The sequence below is a fragment of the Hibiscus syriacus genome, unplaced genomic scaffold, assembly GCF_006381635.1.
Source record: "Hibiscus syriacus cultivar Baekdansim isolate YM2019G1 unplaced genomic scaffold, ASM638163v2 tig00006395_pilon, whole genome shotgun sequence".
Lineage (NCBI taxonomy): Eukaryota > Viridiplantae > Streptophyta > Magnoliopsida > Malvales > Malvaceae > Hibiscus > Hibiscus syriacus.
In genome coordinates, this window is record NW_024062094.1 from 1 (window position 1) to 20,997 (window position 20,997).

At 34.5% G+C, this 20,997-nt stretch overlaps 1 long non-coding RNA gene and 2 pseudogenes across 3 annotated transcripts; 2 read left to right on the plus strand and 1 right to left on the minus strand.

Annotated features, from left to right (window-relative positions):
* The first annotated feature begins 6,138 nt into the window (after nucleotides 1-6,138).
* LOC120200657 lies at nucleotides 6,139-8,166 on the plus strand (annotated as a pseudogene).
* Nucleotides 8,167-11,854: 3,688 nt separating this feature from the next.
* LOC120200656 lies at nucleotides 11,855-15,852 on the plus strand (annotated as a pseudogene).
* Nucleotides 15,853-16,219: 367 nt separating this feature from the next.
* On the minus strand, nucleotides 16,220-17,264 carry LOC120200660. 3 transcript variants are annotated; one of them, XR_005523590.1, is made up of 3 exons: nucleotides 17,100-17,264; nucleotides 16,450-16,523; nucleotides 16,220-16,307 (listed from the first exon to the last, which is right to left on the minus strand). It is a non-coding gene; the product is annotated as an uncharacterized LOC120200660 (long non-coding RNA). The 3 variants fall into 3 exon arrangements; XR_005523589.1 differs by having other exon boundaries at nucleotides 16,446-16,523; XR_005523588.1 differs by having other exon boundaries at nucleotides 16,220-16,523.
* Between the last annotated feature and the right edge of the window lie 3,733 nt (nucleotides 17,265-20,997).

The window sequence follows — 20,997 nt, forward strand, 5'->3', positions numbered from 1 at the left end:
TAGTTATATCAATCTATTGAAGTCCATCTTAGCTCTTGTTCGTAATCAGGATATATTTTAGTCCCCTATATGATGTCTGTTTGCCTTTAAACTCTTGATTTGAGGCTCTTTTTTATTTAAATTTTGACACCTATAGTTGCCAATAAATTTGGACATCTATACTAGAGACCGGCTTATTAAATGGGAATTTGCTCAGAAGTTAACTGTGTAAACTGCAATTTTAATCAAAAAAACAAGGGACCATCTTTTCTTGCATTGTCCTATGGCAGCAAATCTCTAGAAATCTTGTTTTGAAACCTTAATGGATGAAGCCATCGATTATTCATGGATGATATGGTTTCAAGGGCTTCTTCTTCATGGAAGAGAAGTCTCTCCTTACCACCATCTTGAAAATTTCTTGGACTGCCTGCTCTACTTTCTATGGCAGGAAAGAATCAAGAGTCTTCCTAGGACGTCATAGAACGGTTGAATGTTTGCTCAAAGATGTCAAAGACGTTGTTGGAATTAGGCTTAGGGGAAATAATATAAATAGACTATAAAGTATTAATCAAAAGCTTTGTAATGCTTGGAGTATTGTCTAACCAATCTCTTTTGTATAGGTTGTTTCTTTTTTATTGTTTCTCTTGATCGGTTGATTGGTTGTATCTATTTTGACATTGGGTAATAAAATCTGAATTATCAAAAAAAAAAAATTGTACATCTCTTAGCAATTGTTTGGGGCTGATTTTTCAATGTCGACTCGACATGCATAAGATAAAAACCATGCAAGTGGGGGGGGAGTAGGACACGTACCGTATAGCTTTTTGTCTATAAGTTTAATGTAGAGCAATTGGGACATATCGTTATGTATTCGAATGGCTAATGTTCAGCAGCCATTTCGGTCGGTGATAATGGCACAAGACAAAGAGCTCCAAGTGCGGCGGGCACAATCGAGGCAAGAGAAAGGCAAACGTTTAACACGTGATGGAAAAGGACAAAGTAGTCTCTCCACATGCGTAGCCATTCTTGTTGTTTCTTCCATTACCTTTTCGGCGGAAACAATTATCTATTGTATCCGATTTGACTAACGAGTAGAACTGGTCCTGAAAAATGGGACTTCAATAATTTTTTATTGAATAAGAAATTATTTATGTTTAAATTTAAGTGCAGAAATTATATGGTGTTCTTGAATCACACGCAATAATCTCTGTTTTCTAGTTAACACCAAGTACTGCTTCATTAAATTTAATCAATCTAACAAAGTATCTTATTAAAATATGCATGGATTACTCTACTTCAACATACACACATATGTCTGATTTCGGCGCGTTTATGAAGCTCAAATAACACGTTCTATTCTTTTTGGGCTGCATCTTAAATTTGATCAAATTTTTAAAAACTATTTTTTCTCAATATACATGAAAAATACTTTTGTCATCAATTCAATCAATGAATTGCTGAATTATTTTCCATCATTTATGTGATACGTAATGAAGTTTTTTTTTTTTAATTTACAAATGTGATTATAATATAATATTTGAATAAAAATGATATATTATTATATACGCAATATAATTATTTTTCTTTTTGAATATATATTATATAAATTTAATTTAAATAAAATAAAATAACTATTAAAATATAATATAAATTACATTATTCCTAAAATTTTATTTTACACATTATCCTCTAAAAAAAATCGTATTGGTTCACCTTGGACCATTAGGTATGTCGTTTAATCAAATAATCCTTGAAGATGGTCCATGCCGTTGTAAGTTTTTCTTTGAGGACATTTTATTTGCTTTTTAATCTTTTACGTCACATCTATATATTAAGACAAACAAATTTGATGTATATATTCTAATATATAAAATTATGAATGCCATCATCACTCTCAATTATTGGTTCCCCAGTAATTGAAGAAAATATGCATTTAAGTTCAAGCTAATTTATACTTTAATTAATAATAATAATAATAAGTAAGCATTGATAATTGGCAATGTTAAGGGTGTAATTGAAAAAAATAAGTAAGCATTGAGGGTCCATTTTTCTTTTTGATATTATCTCCTTTTTGCTCTTGATTTATAATCTCATATCTTCCTTAAATGAAACAACTAAAAATTACTACTTAATGATTAAATACATGATTAGTATATCTATTATACAAATCCTATATCATTATACTTCATTTATAATCCCACATCTTCCATAGTATAGTGATATTTCGAATAAAAATAATAATTATCAAGATAAATAAAATTAATAATAGGATATCATTCATATTTATCTTATTTATAATCTCATACTTCATTTAGTTTAATTTTTAGTATTATTATTATTTTCATACATCGTAGTTATTCAAACTTATAATTCAAAAGTAAAAAAGGATTAATAACATAGAAGCCCTCAATGTTTGCTTGCATTTTTAATTGTTCCTTTAACATTTTCATGCAACGTCCTAAAAAAGAATTACAGTTGACCATTTAAAAAAGATTTATTGAAGGCATTAGATTTCTTAAGCAAGGTCGAATGTTTGAATCCTGGCGTTTGTTGAATATAGCAAACTGGGTTGGGAGGGTCGCCCTCGCTTCTGTAGTACTCGATCTGAATTAGTCGTTCAATAGATCAGATACTAGTGATTAATTAAAAATATATATTTAAAAAATAAGAGTTTAAATTACCAAAAAATACTTTAAATGTACAATTAAAAAAGTGACCGAAGTTGAAGACTTATTTTTTCTTTGTACAATTAACAAAAGTTACCGAAGTTAAAGACTTTTTTTTTTTGCCATTATACCTTTTTAATACACCTCAACTTTGCAATCAACCATGCATGGCGGTACTGCGCATGCACAAAGACCTATAACTGAATTACGGAATTAAAAACATGTTTGAAAATGCACCATTTCCCTGTCAAGATAAAGATCTAAACATCTTTTCATCAAGCTCAAAAATATGACCACATATCCAAAGACCATACAGATTTTTCCTTCTTATGTATTCGGATTTGTGTTGATTATCTTATCGGCTGTTGGTTATAGGCTTTGGTGCACCATGCATGCAGAATAGACGTTATACGTTTCGAATATATTATATAGTATAACCAACAACGGTTGGTTCAAGTGGTAACTAACTTAATATCGTTTAAGTAAGGTTATGAGTTTGAGTTATTGTCTATGCATAAAATCCTTGCTGGGAGACTCACCCACCAAAACCAAATGTGCAACGTAGTCGATCCGGATTAATCAAGGCAAAACCTTAAAACCGAGAGTACAACCAAAAGAAATATATATATTATACAGTATATATCATATAAATACACGTTTGCTTTTGTTATTTGGCTATATCATTTTTATTAACAATGATAACATAAAATTAATAATATATTTAAAAAAAATTAACATAAAACAGAAAAATAAATAAATAAAAGATGCATTTGTTAAGTCAAAAACTCATTTGTTGTCAATGAATTGTTTAAAAAAATAATAATAAACTAATTTGTTAAATTAAACTAATAATGATAGGATGATTGAAGGAATGGATACCACGATGAAGTCGGGCTTATGGGCCCCTAGACCTAACTATCCTTATACAAAGTCAATAATCCTCTGTTTCCTTAATAATTATAATTAGTGGAGCCATTATTTAATAAATAAAGCATGTTGAGGGGCGATAACGCCACCGATGACTCAAAGGCCACAACAGCCATTGCAGTTTTGTGCAGTAGTGGACGTTTCTTTCAATCATTTTCAAATGTGTCGATTTCAATAAAAACTTGCTAAAACTGTCCATTTGTTTTGGTTGATCACCCATTCATTATTTATTATATATTTACCTTTGTAGTAAGATTGCTTAATAAAAGCTTCTTTTCAACCGCACTGCCAATGATTAGTTACAGCCATGTCATCTATGTGTCTTTTCTTTTATGTGCGGCCAATTTCACTATGCCTAAAACTAAAAAAATGTTAATTTAGATAAGCTCTATAAGACTATATATATTGGAATTTTTCTTTTTATCAATAATATTCAAATTTGAGATCAATTTATTCAAACAACATCAAACTTTTATTATTAATTTTGATAAATATTAATAATTTAAGCCATACTTAAAAAAAACAGTAACCCAAATATTATCGTTGATGACTTTTTAATGACTTGATTAAGTTTTCTAATAGGAAAAAAATTGGAGCAAGCTTCTAGGAGTGTGTTTTTTTAACAACACAATACTAAAACACTTGTAATATACTAAAACAATAAATATATGTATGTATGAGTGGAAGCATTGATGACATTGTTGATGTTCAATAATGGTGGTTTTCTTTTTGAAGAAAAAGAGTTGCAAGAAAGAAAGAGTGGGAGTAGGGATGGGCATGGGTCGGGTTTTTGGTCTACCCGACTCGATCTGAGAACAAGGGAGCCTCTACCCGAGATCTGACCCGACCCGATATATAACTTAGAAACTCAATCCGACTCGAAATAATAATAAAAATATATTATTTTTATTCAATAAAAACACTAACTTAATTGAAAAAAAATTATATTGAGATATATATTATTGTAATTATTCATAAATATATAAGGTAAAATTATATATTTTTTCGGTTAGAGTCAGTTTGAGTATTTTTACCCTAAACCCGAATCCGACCCGACTCTAATTTTTTTTATAAAAAAAACCCGACCCGATCGGATCGAGTCAAAACCTGTCGAATTTGAGTCCATCCCTAATGGGAGTGAGTTGCTAAAAGTATTTGATATATCATTATCAACCGACGTGTCATTTTAAAATTAAACTGTGTCATTTTTTAAATCAAATAGATTTTTCATTAATGTACTTGACGATCATTCCATTTATAAAAAAAAATTATTTAAATGATAAAACTTCAACATATCACGTCAATTCTTCTTTAACGATAATAATGAAATAAAAATTTAATAACTACATAGCTTACCCTTAAAATAATGGAAATATGGTGGTTGACAAATGCTAGTGGTAAAAGATGAGAATTCAAAGAAGTACTTGTTCCATACAGGCGTTATTTTCTACATACGAGATTTGACCCTGAAAAGGCGATATATCGGCTACAGTTTCACCATCCAAACCCATAATGTTAATTCCCAAACCCAAAAGTTTCATACAGGCCGGCATTTCCGGAATTTCAAACGGAGGACCATGGGTAAAATGGGAAAAGTAGAGGGGAAGAAAACAAAGAAATGATGGTTAGCAAAGGCAAAAGTGGACGGCATTTTGATCCCCCTATCTCTTTTTTATTATAATATATTAAGTATTTTGTTTATGAATTATTATAAAGTATATCATTAGTGAAAAGAATTATGTATTTTAGTATTTGTTTTTATTTCCAAATTTATTTTTAAAATACTTGAATATTTTGATCCTATTATTTTCATAGATAAAAGAAAAATACAAAAAAAATGTAGCGTCTTTCACCAACCTTCCGTCCCTTCTCTCTGCCTATAAAAATTCGATAAGTTTGAAACTTCTGGTTCAAAACAACCTTCCCTCATTTTCCCCATCCTCTCTGTTGTAAAGGTAACTGTCTTCTTCTTCTTCTTCCTGTTCTTAGAGAAGAGAAACTGGAATTTTATTCACATAATTTCAAGCTGCGATTAATCCGAATACTCCATTATGATCCCGTTCCAGTGAAAAATCTCGTTTTTGTTGTTGTTGTTGTTGACTTTCTTTACTTCGCGCTCTTTTTTATAGGGTAATTCTATTCTGCATTTTTTTAAACTTCTTTGAGTTCCTTAGTTCTATTTTTTCCCGAATATTTCATTTTATTTTTCTTTAGATTTGATAAGTTCTTGAGTTATGAATTGAATTACACCACTTTTCTGGAGAAAATTTCAAGTTTCCTGGAAACTTCTTGATGGTTGACTATTATAGTCAAAGGGAAGGACAGCTTTTCCGAAAAGTTTTAATAATTACCCATCGTCTTCGTTTTTCAGATTACTCGTGATCATAGGAGTTTGTTTTGACGATCCATTGTTTTGACTTTCTTTGTTTATCCAGTAGCAGTGGATTAATATTTTTTAAAAAAAGCTTTCCTTTTCCCATGCTCAGCCTCTTCGATAACAGTTGAATGTTGATCATTTAATTTATTTCAGCTTCTTATCTTATTATTGGTTACAGTTTCACCCACGATGTTGGCAAACATGGCACTTTTGGACGTTGAAAAAGTAATAAGAGATTTCGAAGCAATGACCAAAGATGCTGAGAATGTTCAAAGAGAGACTTTAAAGTTGATTTTAGAAGAAAATGGATGCGCCGAGTATCTGCAGAATCTGGGCCTCAATGGCAGAACAGACCCTGAAAGCTTCAAGGCTTGTGTTCCTCTCGTCACTCACAAGGACTTGGAGCCTTATATCCAAAGAGTTGTTGATGGTGCTTTTCCCCTCATTCTCACTGGAAAACCAATAACAACCATTTCTCTCAGGTAATTTTATTTTCTTCTTCTTCTTCTTTAACTTGTTTGCTATCATTTGATTTTCAAAACTGAGAGCCTTTTTGTTGAAATTTGCAGCTCTGGCACAACTCAAGGAAAACCCAAATTTGTTCCCTTCAATGATGAATTAATGGAAACTACTTTGCAGATTTATCGTACTTCTTTTGCTTTCAGAAACAGGTAATTCATGCTCCATAGTAGTTTTCTTCACTGAAATAAATGAAACAGTGATATTGAAATACACGTTTCCCTGTTATTATTGATCAGTTTTTATTATTGATATACAGAAAGTTTCCTATTGAGAATGGAAAGGCTTTGCAGTTCATTTACAGTAGCAAGCAGACTACAACCAAAGGGGGCTTGCTTGCTGGAACTGCAACCACCAATGTGTTCGCAATTCGCAGTTTAAGAATGCGATGAAAGCGATGCAATCACAGGTTTGCAGCCCCGATGAGGTGATCTTTAGCCCTGATTTTCACCAATCATTGTACTGCCATCTTTTATGTGGGCTGCTTCTCCGTGAAGAAATTCAGCTGGTTTCCTCTACCTTTGCACATAGCATTGTTCTCGCATTTCAGACTTTCGAACAAGTTTGGGAAGAGCTTTGTGGTGATATAAGAGAAGGGGTCCTATCAAGCCGCATCACGTTTCCGTCTGTCCGGTCCGCTATGGCCAAATTACTGAAACCAAATCCTGAATTGGCTGACTTGATTGAGAAGAAATGTTCAGGATTAGTTAATTGGTATGGACTGATACCAGACCTTTTCCCTAATGTGAAATACATCTATGGGATCATGACAGGGTCCATGGAACATTATCTTAAAAAGTTAAGGCATTATGCTGGAGACGTGCCTCTTATAAGTGCTGATTATGGCGCTTCTGAGGGGTGGGTTGGGGCAAATATCAATCCAACTCTGCCACCCGAGTCGGCTACTTATGCTGTGCTTCCTAATATAGGGTATTTCGAATTCCTTCTTGAGCAAGAAAATGTTGAGGAGCATATACAAGACAAAGTTAATGGTTCTTTCAACGCCGTGGAGCCGAAGCCAGTTGGCCTGACCGAAGTTAACGTTGGTGAAGAATATGAGGTTATCGTCACCAGCTTTGCAGGTACCTTAATTTCGACCATGTCTACACTTTTTCAGCATGCATTCATACTTGTTTATGTTCAATTCATGTAAAGTGCAGGTTTGTATAGGTATAGGCTAGGGGATGTGGTCAAGGTTATGGGGTTCCATAACTCGACCCCGGAGCTGAAGTTCGTCTGCCGGAGGAATCTGATGCTGAACATAAACATCGACAAGAACACCGAGAAAGATTTACAGCTCTCCGTCGAAGAAGCAGCAAAGCTAATTGCTGAGGAAAAGCTGGAAGTGGTTGATTTTTCTAGTCATGTGGACGTAATGGCCGACCCGGTCATTACGTGATCTTTTGGGAAATTAGCGGGGAAGTAAGCGATGGGGTCCTGCAAGAATGCTGCAACTGTTTGGATCGTTCGTTCGTTGATGCAGGCTACGTTAGTTCCCGCAAGGTCAATACCATTGGTCCGCTCGAACTCCGAGTTCTTCGGAAGGGAACTTTCCAGAAGATTCTTGAACATTACTTGGGATTAGGAGGTGCTCTTAGTCAGTTCAAAACGCCGCGATGCGTAGGGCCTACGAACAACAAAGTGTTGCAAATCTTGTGTGACAATGTCGCCAAGAACTACTTCAGTACTGTTTTCTAGAATAAATTAATTCGCTCGCGATTTCTCTTTATATAATAAATGAAGGGTGTTTATTTTGCTTAATCCTTTAGTTCATAATAAATGAACATCTAAAATTAATTCAATCTTAAAATAATAATATAGTGATTAAAGTAAATCACTGCTTTTTATACGAAAAAACTATTAGTTTCTCCAAATTGTCTATATATTATCGATTAGAATGTTGGAAAATAACTTTTTCCTATAAAAATATAGGTTTGATTTATTGCTATCAAATTACCATAATTTTAACACTTAATAGGATGATATAGAATGATACCATCGGTCAAGAATCAGTTGCTTTAGCGACAAGTAAGATATACGAAATAATATAATCAATTGAAAGATAACATAGTGTCATTGGAAATCATGTCGGGAGCAGTTCTTTTGTTAAAAGACAATGGTTTCTTTCTGGTGTTGGATATTACATTAAAGTTGAGGCACACCATGCTAGTGTTAGCACAAATGTCGCTTAAATCATCATTGTGTTCCAATTAAAATTCTTATGATGCTGTCTCTAGGTTTCAGCACTGCCTCTCCATTCACGACTTCAATATAGGTATCAAATCAACCGCTTCAAAGCAGTAAACTAGTGCGAGAACCATAAAGCCCCCGTTAATTTAAGTATTTTTAACTTAAAACTTGTTGATGGAAATAAATGAGTTATGTTAACCGTTGACGATTCATCTCTTTTGATTTAAACAAAGAGTCCTTGTTGATGATTGAACAATAGTTAATTGGTGTTAAGATCTTCTATTTTCATGAGTAAAACGAGTGGAGGTGGTGATGTTAGGTGCCAGTTGTACGGTTATTATAACTATTTGTATATTGACAGATTTAGTAGATATGATCTATTAACAATATATTTAGTTTTAGTTAGTTACGTAGACTAGTCAAAAATTAGGGTCGGAAAAAGATTCAACAAGGCAGATTCTGGGGCTTCTCGTTGCCTAAAAGCTTAATGTCATAGGCCTTCCATTGCCTGGTCTGAGCCATTGAATGTAGCAGCCTACCAGCTTCTAGCAAAAAACAAAAGGTTTAGAGGATTCAACTACGTAGGTTTGAAATCAACGCTGGCATATCTAATCTTGCCTTATTCCCTTCCAAAGAATCTGCAAGCCAGCTAAGGGGACACTCTTTATTTATTTAAGCCACCTTATTCTTCCTAATTTTATGGGGAATCTCACCCTTCCTTTCTTATTTCTGTCGCATGACCCACTTCTTTTATACAATCAAAATCACAGTATCTGATTAAACCATGCTACGCCATTCACTTCAAACTATTTTGTGTACTAATTCATTCTAACACTGTTAAGATGGCTTTTTCATCCTAATATCATTCATTAAAAACTCATCTCTCTACCATATAGAACAAAAGTGTGTTGTGTGAAAAGTGTGTTTTACGATACGTGTCTTCTACTTACGTAACACATATATTAGATTAAAATGAAAGAAAAAAGATAAGTTAAAAACATAAAAAAATTATACGAATTTTGTTCACAAACACACATATTGCGTATCAAATATTTGTATGAGCACGAGCCGAGCGGCCAATCAAGACTTTAACTTGACTAATAAAGATTTATCCGTGTTGTACACTTAATTTTAGCGGGTGAATCTCAACGGACATTTTCTGCATATAAAAACCTCAAACTTAAGATCACTGAGATATTAAATTGTTTATCACTTGAATTGATCCTTTTAGATGTATATTTATGTGTCTTTATTATGCATTGTGTACAATAATTTTTCCCAATTTTTCCCTTTTGGGAAAAATTATTTATTTATTTTTCACAATTTTAATCTCTATTTTTCTTTTATTTCAACCCAACTTCAACAAAACTATTAACAGAAAACGCGACCTAAAAAAGAACGTATTTTGAAAAATGTTCATATAAAAAGTATCTTCAATTACGTGATATAAAATAATGATAATTCAAAAAATAATAAAAATTGAATGTTGGAATAAAAAATAATTCTTAATAAGTAATATTTGAGTTAAAAAAATGTATGTTTTTTTACTGTTATATCATATAAAAATAAACATCCTCGGTTAATCAAAATGTATAGTTTTTCTTCTTTATTTATATCTGCTGGTATAATTAATAAAGGGTCATAGTTTGTTCGTTTGTTTACTGTGTGCATTGGTGGAGTGAAGTCAAACCAACTGAAGAAAAAGGAGTCATTAATGGTGAGATCAATGCCACACCTGCACTTCCTCGATGGGTTGCTTTCTTCATCAAATTCCAATGAAAACTTATCAGAAACTTATCATGTCATTATTTAAAAATTAAGTGACTTGACATTAACCTAAATTAATCCTAAGTACAAGGGAGCTTAGGAGTTTTCTTCATTAATATTTTGGATAAACTACAACCATGACTACTTGAAGAGATTTTAATTTGATTACCTATATTTTAATTTTATCAATTACATCATTTAATTATTTAAATTATGACAATCAAATCATCCATTAACATTTAATAGAGACATTGATGTGATAAATTAATAAATTAGTGATCAAATTGAAGTCTTCCCATAATTAAGTGGTCATTAGTTTAATTTACCCTAACATTTTGGTTGCTTGGGTGCGTTGGACTGTCTGGACATGGATGTTCTGATCTTGAATTCTTAATAACACACTTGTATTTGACTATAAATTGACTTAAATGTAAACCCAAGTTGCAAGTTAAAATCCCCACCACCTCTCATGATTTTGAAGTCAACTTTCTCCGTACACGTTTCATCTTCATCATTATCATCATCATCATAATCGAAAACCCATTTCCCTCAAATCCAGAAACTTGTGTTGTTAATGAGAAAAACCATGCAACGTTGATGTACGAGACAAAAGTTTGATAGTATAATGAAGAGGAAGGGGGACCTGATGATCCGATTTCGTTAGGTGGTGACTTGTGGGGGCTGCACCGAAATCATATTCACTTAAGCATTCACTTTCCAAAATGTATATAATATGTAGAAAAGAAAGAAAAAAATACCGAGTTGAGTGATTAAAGTTGTGTTGTCAGAACTCAGAAATGGAACTGAGTTTGCAATTTTCCAGAATCCAGCAGAGGGGCCTTTCACTTCTTTTCACAACGTCCAAAACTCTGCTTTGCTCTCATCTGTCACAAACACAAAGCTGCCTAAAAAAAGCAATCTATTGGATCGAATAAAGTCCTAAAGACGACAGTGAAAAATAAATAAATAAAAATTATTGTTACCTAGGATAAAAAAAATTACAAGAAAGAAACAGTAAAGTGGGAAAAAGTAGCAGAATCCATAATGGAAGCCAGACCAGACACAGACGATGATGTTTTTGTAAGTACAAAAACGATGGGGTTTTAAGCGGTCTTCTTTCTTTTACCTACACACCATTGGGAAATGGTCTTGCGTACTCGGTTTCGTTGTTTCTCTGTCTTTTCTTGTTTTCTTTTAATTTTTCTTCTCTTTCTACCCAAAGTGGAACAAACTTGAGCAGAGTATAAACTCAGGTTTCTTCTGAAACTCAAACTATTCTCTTTCACCCTGGAAACTTGCAGAGTCTTTTAACAAATCCTGGGGGATTCTTCATTGTATTTCCTTTCTATATTGTTTTTAACCAATGCTCCCAAGTTCCAACCTTTTCCCCATGTTTGGTCTCTAAGCAACCCAAGAAAACAAAAGGAAATCTTGCTTAAAGAAAAAGAGAATCTCAATTCAGCTAAAAAGAATTGTTTTTCCCCTTAAATTAAATGAGTTTGATGATGATAGTCGCTGCAGGAGATTCTCAAGCTCTTTAAAAAAACTAGAAAAATAAATAAGCTGTTTTGGCTCGACTTACAGCTTTGAATGATTAAAAAATGGCCGAGTCAAGCAAAGTGAGGTTGGTTAGGTGTCCAAAGTGTGAAAACCTTCTTCCGGAGCTTGCTGATTATTCGGTTTACCAGTGTGGTGGTTGTGGCGCCGTTCTTCGAGGTACCCTTGCTTTCTGTTATCTCTTTCTTTTTCCTAGTTGTTTTGTTTCTTTATTGGAATATTGTTGGGGAGACACGATTTTGGATCTTTGATCGATGTTAACCTTGTTGAAAATTAATCCAATTGGTTGAATCGAAGGGTTAGGTGTAGTTAAGGTATGGGTCATGTATGTTGTTTTTTTTTACTATGAAATCTTATTTGAATCGAATTGTTAGTTAGTCCTTTGCATTTATCAACTACGGGCAAGGTGCATTCCGGGAAAACTCGATGGTGGGTGGTGTTTTTTTCATTTTCTTGATGATTAAGGCTACCGTTTTCCTAAGAAAATGAAAGAACTGAGAGGACTTAAGCCTTCATTATATTAGAAAATTGGAATTGGTATGGTCATAGCAGAACTCTTTGGATTAGTTTTAGTTGCAATAAAAATAATGAAACCACTCGAGTCTTTGATTTTAGTTTATTGTTGTTTGCTGAACCTTTTTCTCCTAGTTTTAATAGTGGAATGTTGTTTGCTTAACAGCGAAAATCAGGAATCGTGATGCCGATACTTTCTCTGACAAGTCTGAAGAAGACAGGCTTGGTAGAGTTTCTAACATATCGCAAACTTCCTCAGAAAAGGGAGTAGTAGACTTGAGTGGTGCTTCTGATGCAGATGTTATATCGGGTGCTGATTTTCTGATGTCTGATCGAAGGGATCCAGAGAATAATAATGTTGAGTGCTCTGATAGAAGTATGAATGAAATTAAGGTTGCCGCTGATAAATGGTCTGTTGAAAGTGCAAATGATATTAGGAGGAACAAGGATGAAATAGTGAGTTCCACTGGAAGAGAACAGGCAGTGGATTCCGATTTCAGATATACTGGTGGATCACAAAAAGTGGGACAGATGTCTGGTTGGCAAACTGGGAAGCGAGAAGAGATGGAGCAGATTCGAATAGTTCCAAGACCTGTTGTCGAAGGTGTGCGATTTTCTACCTCGAGACATCCAGATGAAGGCCCATCAAACCATAATTTGGATTCTTCTTATGGTTATAGTGAATCATTGCAGAATCGAACTGACTTGGATGGTTCTGGTAGAATTCGCCTTGAACAAGGTCGAGCTGAGCTTTTGAGGAAGCTAGATGAGCTGAAGGAGCAACTTAGTCGGTCTTGTGATGTGGTTGATAAACCAAAAGAGAAGGTTCTGCTTGATGGGAAGGTTGTTCCTCCAGAGTCTTACGGTGGCGCTGATAGCTGGTTACCAAATGGTTCTTCTGGATTGCGGAAGCCCTCGATGCCTTTCAATGGACCTGATAAACGTGCTGCAGAAGCAGGACCCTCTTATTTTAGCTATTTCCCAGAACCATTTACTTATCCTGTTGAACATGATATGACTCGGCACGGGATGCATCATCCGATGCATAATCAGAATCACATTCCTGCATATGGAGATCCTTTTGGATCCAAAATGCTTGGAAGAGGCCCACTCCAGTTCCCTGGAGAATACCATCAGCCACATCATCCATACTTTTCCGGACAGTATGTCGAAAGTAATCATGACCAATTTATGCCATATCCACGAAGTTCAGTGTTGCACCAGGCTTCTAGTTCTTGCATTCATTGTTACGAGAAACATCAGCGAGTTCCAGCACCTATTCATTCCGGTTCATTTGGCAATAAAAGGTTCCATGCTGTGCCTGGTAACCCATTGTACCATATTGACAACCCTGGGTCTTTTGGTTCGCGTTTCCGTAGTTCTAGGACTACAATTGCCCCATCGAATGTTCATGGTACACAAGCTTATGCTAAATGGCCCAGTGATATTAACTCGGAAATGGATGGTTTTGTTCATTGCCGTCCCCGGAAGGTAGTGCTAGCCTGTGGTGGGCGCCATATTCGTCCTATAGCTGGTGGTGCTCCATTTATAACATGTTATAATTGCTTTGAATTGCTACAAGTGCCCAAGAAAGTGCAGCTCATGGTAAACAATGAGCATAAATTGCGGTGTGGAGCCTGTTCAACTGTGATTAAGTTTACTGTCATCAACAAGAAGATCGTTCTCCGTGATAATGCAGAAACAAAGGGAATTTCTGTTGATGTTGATGATAATTCTAATGGTCATGTCAACCGAGTAGCTACTAACTTCTCTTCTGATGACTATGATCAATCAGGTTATGATTTTCAGCCAATGGACAGAGAACCTGTGGCAATGTCAACTGGCCAAGCTTTGAACTCAGTAAGATCGCAGGAAATGCAAAGCTTCCATTCTTCATCTCCAAGCACCTCCGAGGATGAAAACAGTCCAGATGTTTTAATTGCTTCAAGAGAGGAAGTAACTTCTGTTCCGCAGCCAACCAAATCCACTTTGTCTCCACAACCTGCAGGGTCGCCTCTTCAAGAGCACTTTGATTACTCTTCTACCAATAATGTAGCCAACCGATTTGGGAAGGGAAATAGTAGTAGCCGCTCTGATCAAGAGAAAGTTGTGTCAAACAAGAGTACGACACGACAAAATTCTTTAAAAGAGGCATTGCCTACTGAGATGGAGGTGTCATTCAATGAGTACTCTAATACTGGGATTTCTCAAGATTCAGGGGATGCAACTAGAGAAGATGATCAACCAAAGATGGCAAAAGGAGGTGAATCGTTTTTTGCAAATATCATCAAGAAGAGTTTTAAGGATTTCTCAAGATTTAATCAAACCGAGCAATGTGCGAAAAGTAATATTTCAGTTAATGGTCACCCTATTCCTGAACGTGTGGTTAAAAAGCAGAAAAGATGACTGGAACAATTCTTCCTGGACAGTATTGGTAAGCATTTGTTGATATTCTTCCTGATATGTGCTTATGACTTTTGCTTGTTTCTTTGTATGTCTGTTGTATAGAGATGCATGTAATTTATAGTGTATTTAATAACTGACATTCTTGTTTTGTGCATGCCTAAATCAGGTATGATTTCCGAGCTGGATTTTGGGGTGTTCTCGGCGGGCCTTGTCTCGGCATAGTTCCTGTAAGATTGATTAATCTTTATCTTGATACTAACGGTTTAGAATTTTGTTGTTCTTTGGTTTTTTTCAAAATATGTGTCATAAGAAAACCAAATTTCTATTGCAGCCTTTTATCGAAGAACTTAGTTATCCGATGCCCGAAAATTGTTCTGGTGGGACCACCGGCGTTTTTGTAAACGGGAGAGAGCTCCATCTGAAAGATTTAGATTTGCTTGCTAGTAGAGGGCTTCCAACTGACAGAGATCGCTCTTACATCATTGAGATATCGGGCAGAGTTCTGGATGAGGACACCGGTGAAGAGCTAGATAGCCTTGGCAAACTTGCCCCAACGTGAGTACATAAATCCAACATTCCTTTCCATTAATTATTGTAAGAATAGTACAGAATTCGCATTGATGGTACTAAAGTCTACCTGTCATGAATACCGAGTGTTAGTACATCATCCCGCTTGCTTAATTGTCTGTCCATTATAACTTTGAACTCGTGGTTCCAATTATAGATGACTGTTAAATTTTCTATATCTCAAGATGGGATTTCTTTGCTAGGATACTTATCCTGATGCATTTTTTGACCCGATTTTGAGCAGAGTCGAGAAAGCAAAGTGTGGTTTTGGCATGAAAGCTCGGAGAGCAGCTGCATAATGAATTTGTAATGGTCACGGCCTAAAGAGCCGTCACGAGAATCGGTTAAAACTTGGTATGGTCCGAAATCTGATTGAATGTTTTTCTCTACCAACCCTGGGTTTGTTGACTTTGGATTGTTTCTTAAGCCCTTGATAAATAGTGATTAAGTTTCTGATATATTTGATATTTTCGCTGTTTCTTTTAGTAGTATAGATTCTAAATTTATTGCATTCTTTATGCTGCAATTTGTATATGTAAATTTTGTTTCCTCCTGCCATTTTATTTTACCGAATGAGATTTGACGGATTAAACCCAAAAAATGAAAATGTCGATTCATGATACCAACATCTAACTGTTTTTATTAGGGATGATCATAAGCATCTATTTTCGTAATTAGAATCACTGTTTCATGAGACATAACTAAAGCACAATGCAAGATATACAAACCAAATCCATGAACACATAAAAAGAGGGAAAGATACAGAACCAAGAGGCAGATCCTGCTTTTATCATGCCGATTTGCAAAGTTGTTTGCCTGGTGCAACCTTAAGCGATGTTCTGAAACTCAATGCACAAGTGTTTTTAAAGACAGGGTAGCCGAATTGTTATTGAGAAACAGAAAAGAGCACGACAATCAGATTCAATATTATTCAACAAGTAACTCCTAAGCATTTGCAAGTTCAAGAGATCAAATACCAACAAGCGACAGTCGATTTCCGTCTACTTGCTCGCTGGCGGCGAATCATTCTTCTTCTTTGGTTTAAGATACGGATCCTGTCAATACTCCCCATACATAAACTCCAATAAGTTTCGATTTCGATATAATCCGCATGAAAACACTTGGACAAAACAATGAGGAAAAAACATCATATGCTCATTCAAAGAGACCGTTTTCAAATTTCAACCATGTTTTCATTTTATTGATTACATTGCATCCTCTCCATTTTAAGTTTTCATTCGTTTCAACTATAAATCAAAATTCAAATACAGAAGAAACCTATAGTTCAATATAATGAAGCAAATTGGAATAGTGGATCTCTTGATTCTCTACAACCTATAAAAAAATAATTTATATCTTTATGTACCTAAAACTACGATGTTCCATCTATTTCAAATTAAATACAAAAAAATAAAATAAATAAACTAGCAAGATATTAAGCAAGTTGACCCTCCTAATTATATATTTTCTACTGCCACAATCAGCAGTTATTCCCATAGATCAAAATTTGAGACTTTATGTTTGGAAGAAAAAAAAAATTCCTAAAAGCAAATAACGGTATTCCTAATCTACGATTTTATATGTGCAAAAATAGGTTTAAAACTGGGAAAGGAAAGGGCAAAAGAAATTACGTCAACAAAGAGGAGGTGGGCTGCAACGGTGGCTCCCACGACGCCGCCGATAATGAAGACTGGACCGGTTAGCAAACTCCATGTCCTGTATATCATTTTTGCTCTCTTTTTTACGCTCCGATAAGTTTCAGCACTTTTTTTTCTTGAGAACTCCAGAATTCCAACAATTCACAAGTTTGAGGAACTCGGGTGCATTTAAAGAAAGAGAACAGGCCAGTTGGAGGAAGTTCTTGCTTGGCCCAAATTTATTTATGGGCCACATTTCAGTGGCCTTTTAACTGTTTTTTCCAATAAAAGCAACAACTCCAAAAATAAGCAGACTTGATTGATACGTTTATTAATGGGATAAAGCTTTTATTTGGTCCTTGAATTTGACCATTTTGAACACGTTCGTCTTTCAGTTTTTTTTTAACTCATTAGTCTCTGAATTTGTATTATGTGGCACAAGTTAGTCCTTCCTCTTAACACCATTAGTTTATAATTTTTTGTCCACTTAATCCCTAAATTTGCATATTTTGTCTTAGTTCCTCAATTTTATATATATATATATATATTGAAAATAACAATTTATAATGAATTTAGAAGATAATAAAAGGAATTCAAGGAGCGGTCATAGTGTTAAAGGGTTGTTCTTCATAGGTGATCTAGGTTCGAGTAGTTTTGTCCTCAGGTGGACATGAATTTAGCCATATTTAAAATTGAATACAAATACTATCTTGTAATTATATTAGAATCTTCAGATGATGTCGAATCTCGAAAGCGTCTATCAACTAGATCTTAATTTAGTAATCATCTTTAAGCATACTTCAATAGAATGTTTACATAATTATGCTCTAAATTAAATTTGGTAATCATGTATGCAGATGAAGGCATTGTAATCTTGGGTAGATATGGAAAGGCAACACTCGTCTCCTGTTTCGATGACTTAAGAATGTTTGCGTTCTGTTATTTGCAAAGTGCTTCTAGAAGAAGGAGAAAAGGCCCACAAATAATTTTCAGCGCTTCATTTTAATTTGTCTCTCCAAATAATTTAAAAGATTATTGTGGAAACAAATAGATAAATTTAGGAATTAATGTAGACAAAACAAATGATTAACTTGAGTTTTCAATGATTAATGTGATAAAAAAACTTAGGGACCATGTGAGAAAAATAGTCAAATTTAAGGACCAAATCAAACTTTATCCTTTTATAAATTAAAAAAAAAAGTTAAGGTCTTGGGTTGAGGTATTCAAAATTTTGATATCTAAACATCAAATTATAATATGCAAAAATAATTTAATATCGTACGTCAATTTTTTTAATTTAATTTTTTACTTTAATTTAAATCTCACCGTATTTTAGTTCACAAAGGGCGCGTATTTTAGTTCACAAAACAACAAAGAACCTTCGAGCTTTTTGCCAGTAGGGTTTGTGGCCAGAGCCCAAGGAAAGGGTCTAGTGGTGCTATCTTGGGCTCCACAAATAGAGATTTTAGGCCATCGTTCAACTTGTGGTTTCTTAACCCATTGTGGGTGGAATTCGGTTCTTGAGAGCATTGCCGACGGTGTACCGACGATAGCCTGGCCACTATTTGCAGAGCAAAGAACGAATGCGGTTCTTTTGAGTGAAGGCATAAACGTGGCACTGAGACCAAAAGTTAACCAAAACGGTGTGGTGGAACGAGAAGAAATAGCAAAGGTCATAAAGTGTTTGATGAAGGGAGAAGAAGGGATGATAATTCGTGAAAGATCGAGCAAGCTCAAGTACGCTGCTGCCAAGGCTTTGAGTGAAGATGGGTCGTCTACGAATGCACTGTCCCAGTTAGTGTTCAAATGGAAGGAATAGAAGAGCATATGAAGCCAAAGTTGTTTTCGGATCCATATTTTTCTTTTAATGATTTGCAATATTGTGTGAACAGTAGTTTGATGGGACAAAAAGATAAGCGAATCGCAAGTAATCTGCCAGCCTCTTTGTTTCTCAATGAATATGCGTGAGGATTCTAATTTTGTGGTTCAAGAAATTCAACCTCTCCAATCTCAACTTCTCAATCCAGTTTACAGTCCAAAAGTCTTTGTTATTGGTAAAATGATAAAATTGCTAGCACTTTGTTTATGAAATTATTATCAATCAAAAGATTGGTAAAATTCTTCAACTCACCTAGCCAATCCTCTAGAACCAACCCTACATAATTCTCCCATAACCGCCTTACTTATTGTTAGCATGACTCTTCCAAGACTCATGCCACCTCAAATTCAACCAGGCATTATATGCAACTCTCTCGAATATTGTTTGCGACAGTTCTTTTCTTCCATGTATATCACTTATCTTGGTAACCTATATCCGAGAGCGAGCAATCATTCAGGATTCTCTCGTTATGAACCAAGCCGCCCTGCTGTTCAAAAGAACATAGAATCTCATTAAAGTTCCCAATCGCCAACCATGGCATGCTGGGTGAATCATCCAATTGAGGCAATAGAAATCTCGTCTACAATGTTATTCTGGGGCTCCATAATAAATTAGTGTACACCTCCAGCATTTTTTCATCAGGATCACTATTGATTATAACATCAATTTGCATAGAAGAAAAACAGCATAATGATGCATCACTGCTTGTACGCCACGCCAAACATACACTTCCACTTCTACCTTGCGAACTAACATTTATGCCATAAAAGATATTTCTCGAAACCAAAGTTCTTCCGTCCTCCTCGTCCCTAAGCCATGGACTCGACGGTGTCATTCGTCTCCTCAACGGCAAAAAGATAGAGGCATCCCATGTAAGATGTTTCTCCTGCAATATTCGTAGAGGACAGAATCCATCCCATGTCTCAATTTACCATATAAAAAATAGAATAATTTCAACATTTTATATAACTATCGTTGGATAAAGCAAGTCTTAACATTTTAAATAAAAATAATTATACTTAAAGGGGCTCTTTCTGATTTGCTAGATAAATACCTACTAAAAGTAGACTTTTATTCATTTGGGATGACTGTTGTATTTTCTGTAAGAGGGAGTTGGAAACTATAGACCCTTTATATTTTTATTGTGATTTTTCAAAGCACGTTTGGATGAATTTGTCGCGTGCTTATTTTATTAATATATACACGTATATAGAGAGAATAACAAATATTCTTTGGGCTCTTGGGAAAATGGTGGGTATTGACTACTGACCATCATTTTATTGTTCCAATATTAATTGATTGTCATCTCCATTATTGACCGTAAAAAATAGAAGAATCAAAGTTGATAGAACATCACGATCACACGTGCGTCATACTTCCTGTTCCTCAAATCATAACAAAGAAGAGTCCAAAATGTTTTTTAAGGTTCAAATATGATAGTAAAATGAATAAAAAAATGATTGAACGTTCTTTCCTTTGATTTTTCAAATCATTATACTTTTCAGCTACCTTTTGTAGTCAATTAATTATTAATTTAAATAGGGTTCATTCGAACTAGCAACATCAGTGATTGGTCGTCAATTTTATCGGCAATAATCGAGTCTAATAATTGCTTGCATCATCTTTTCATCACCGTACCGTCATAGTATGCTACTGAATCGACTTAACATTAATCATTTTAAATTATCCAAAAAGTAAATTATTTAATGCTTTGGAAAACGTTAATAATGATTGAAATAACAGTCGATTTAGGGGAGGGGTAAAGCTGAACAATCTACTTTAGGGGGCAAACTTTTAAGGGGGGCTAAGACCAGCTCCATTTGTTCTTAATTTAAACGTTCGAAAGGTTATTAATAATTTAGGTCTTATAATACAATAAAAGTTGCGGTGCAACATGTTTTAAGAGCAAGATAGCCTGTCATACAAATTTCACCATAAATTTTAATGTTGGGTCCGAGGAGTTTAAAATAATTGACAAATCAAGTATTCATGTTCAAATTTTGATTTCCTATA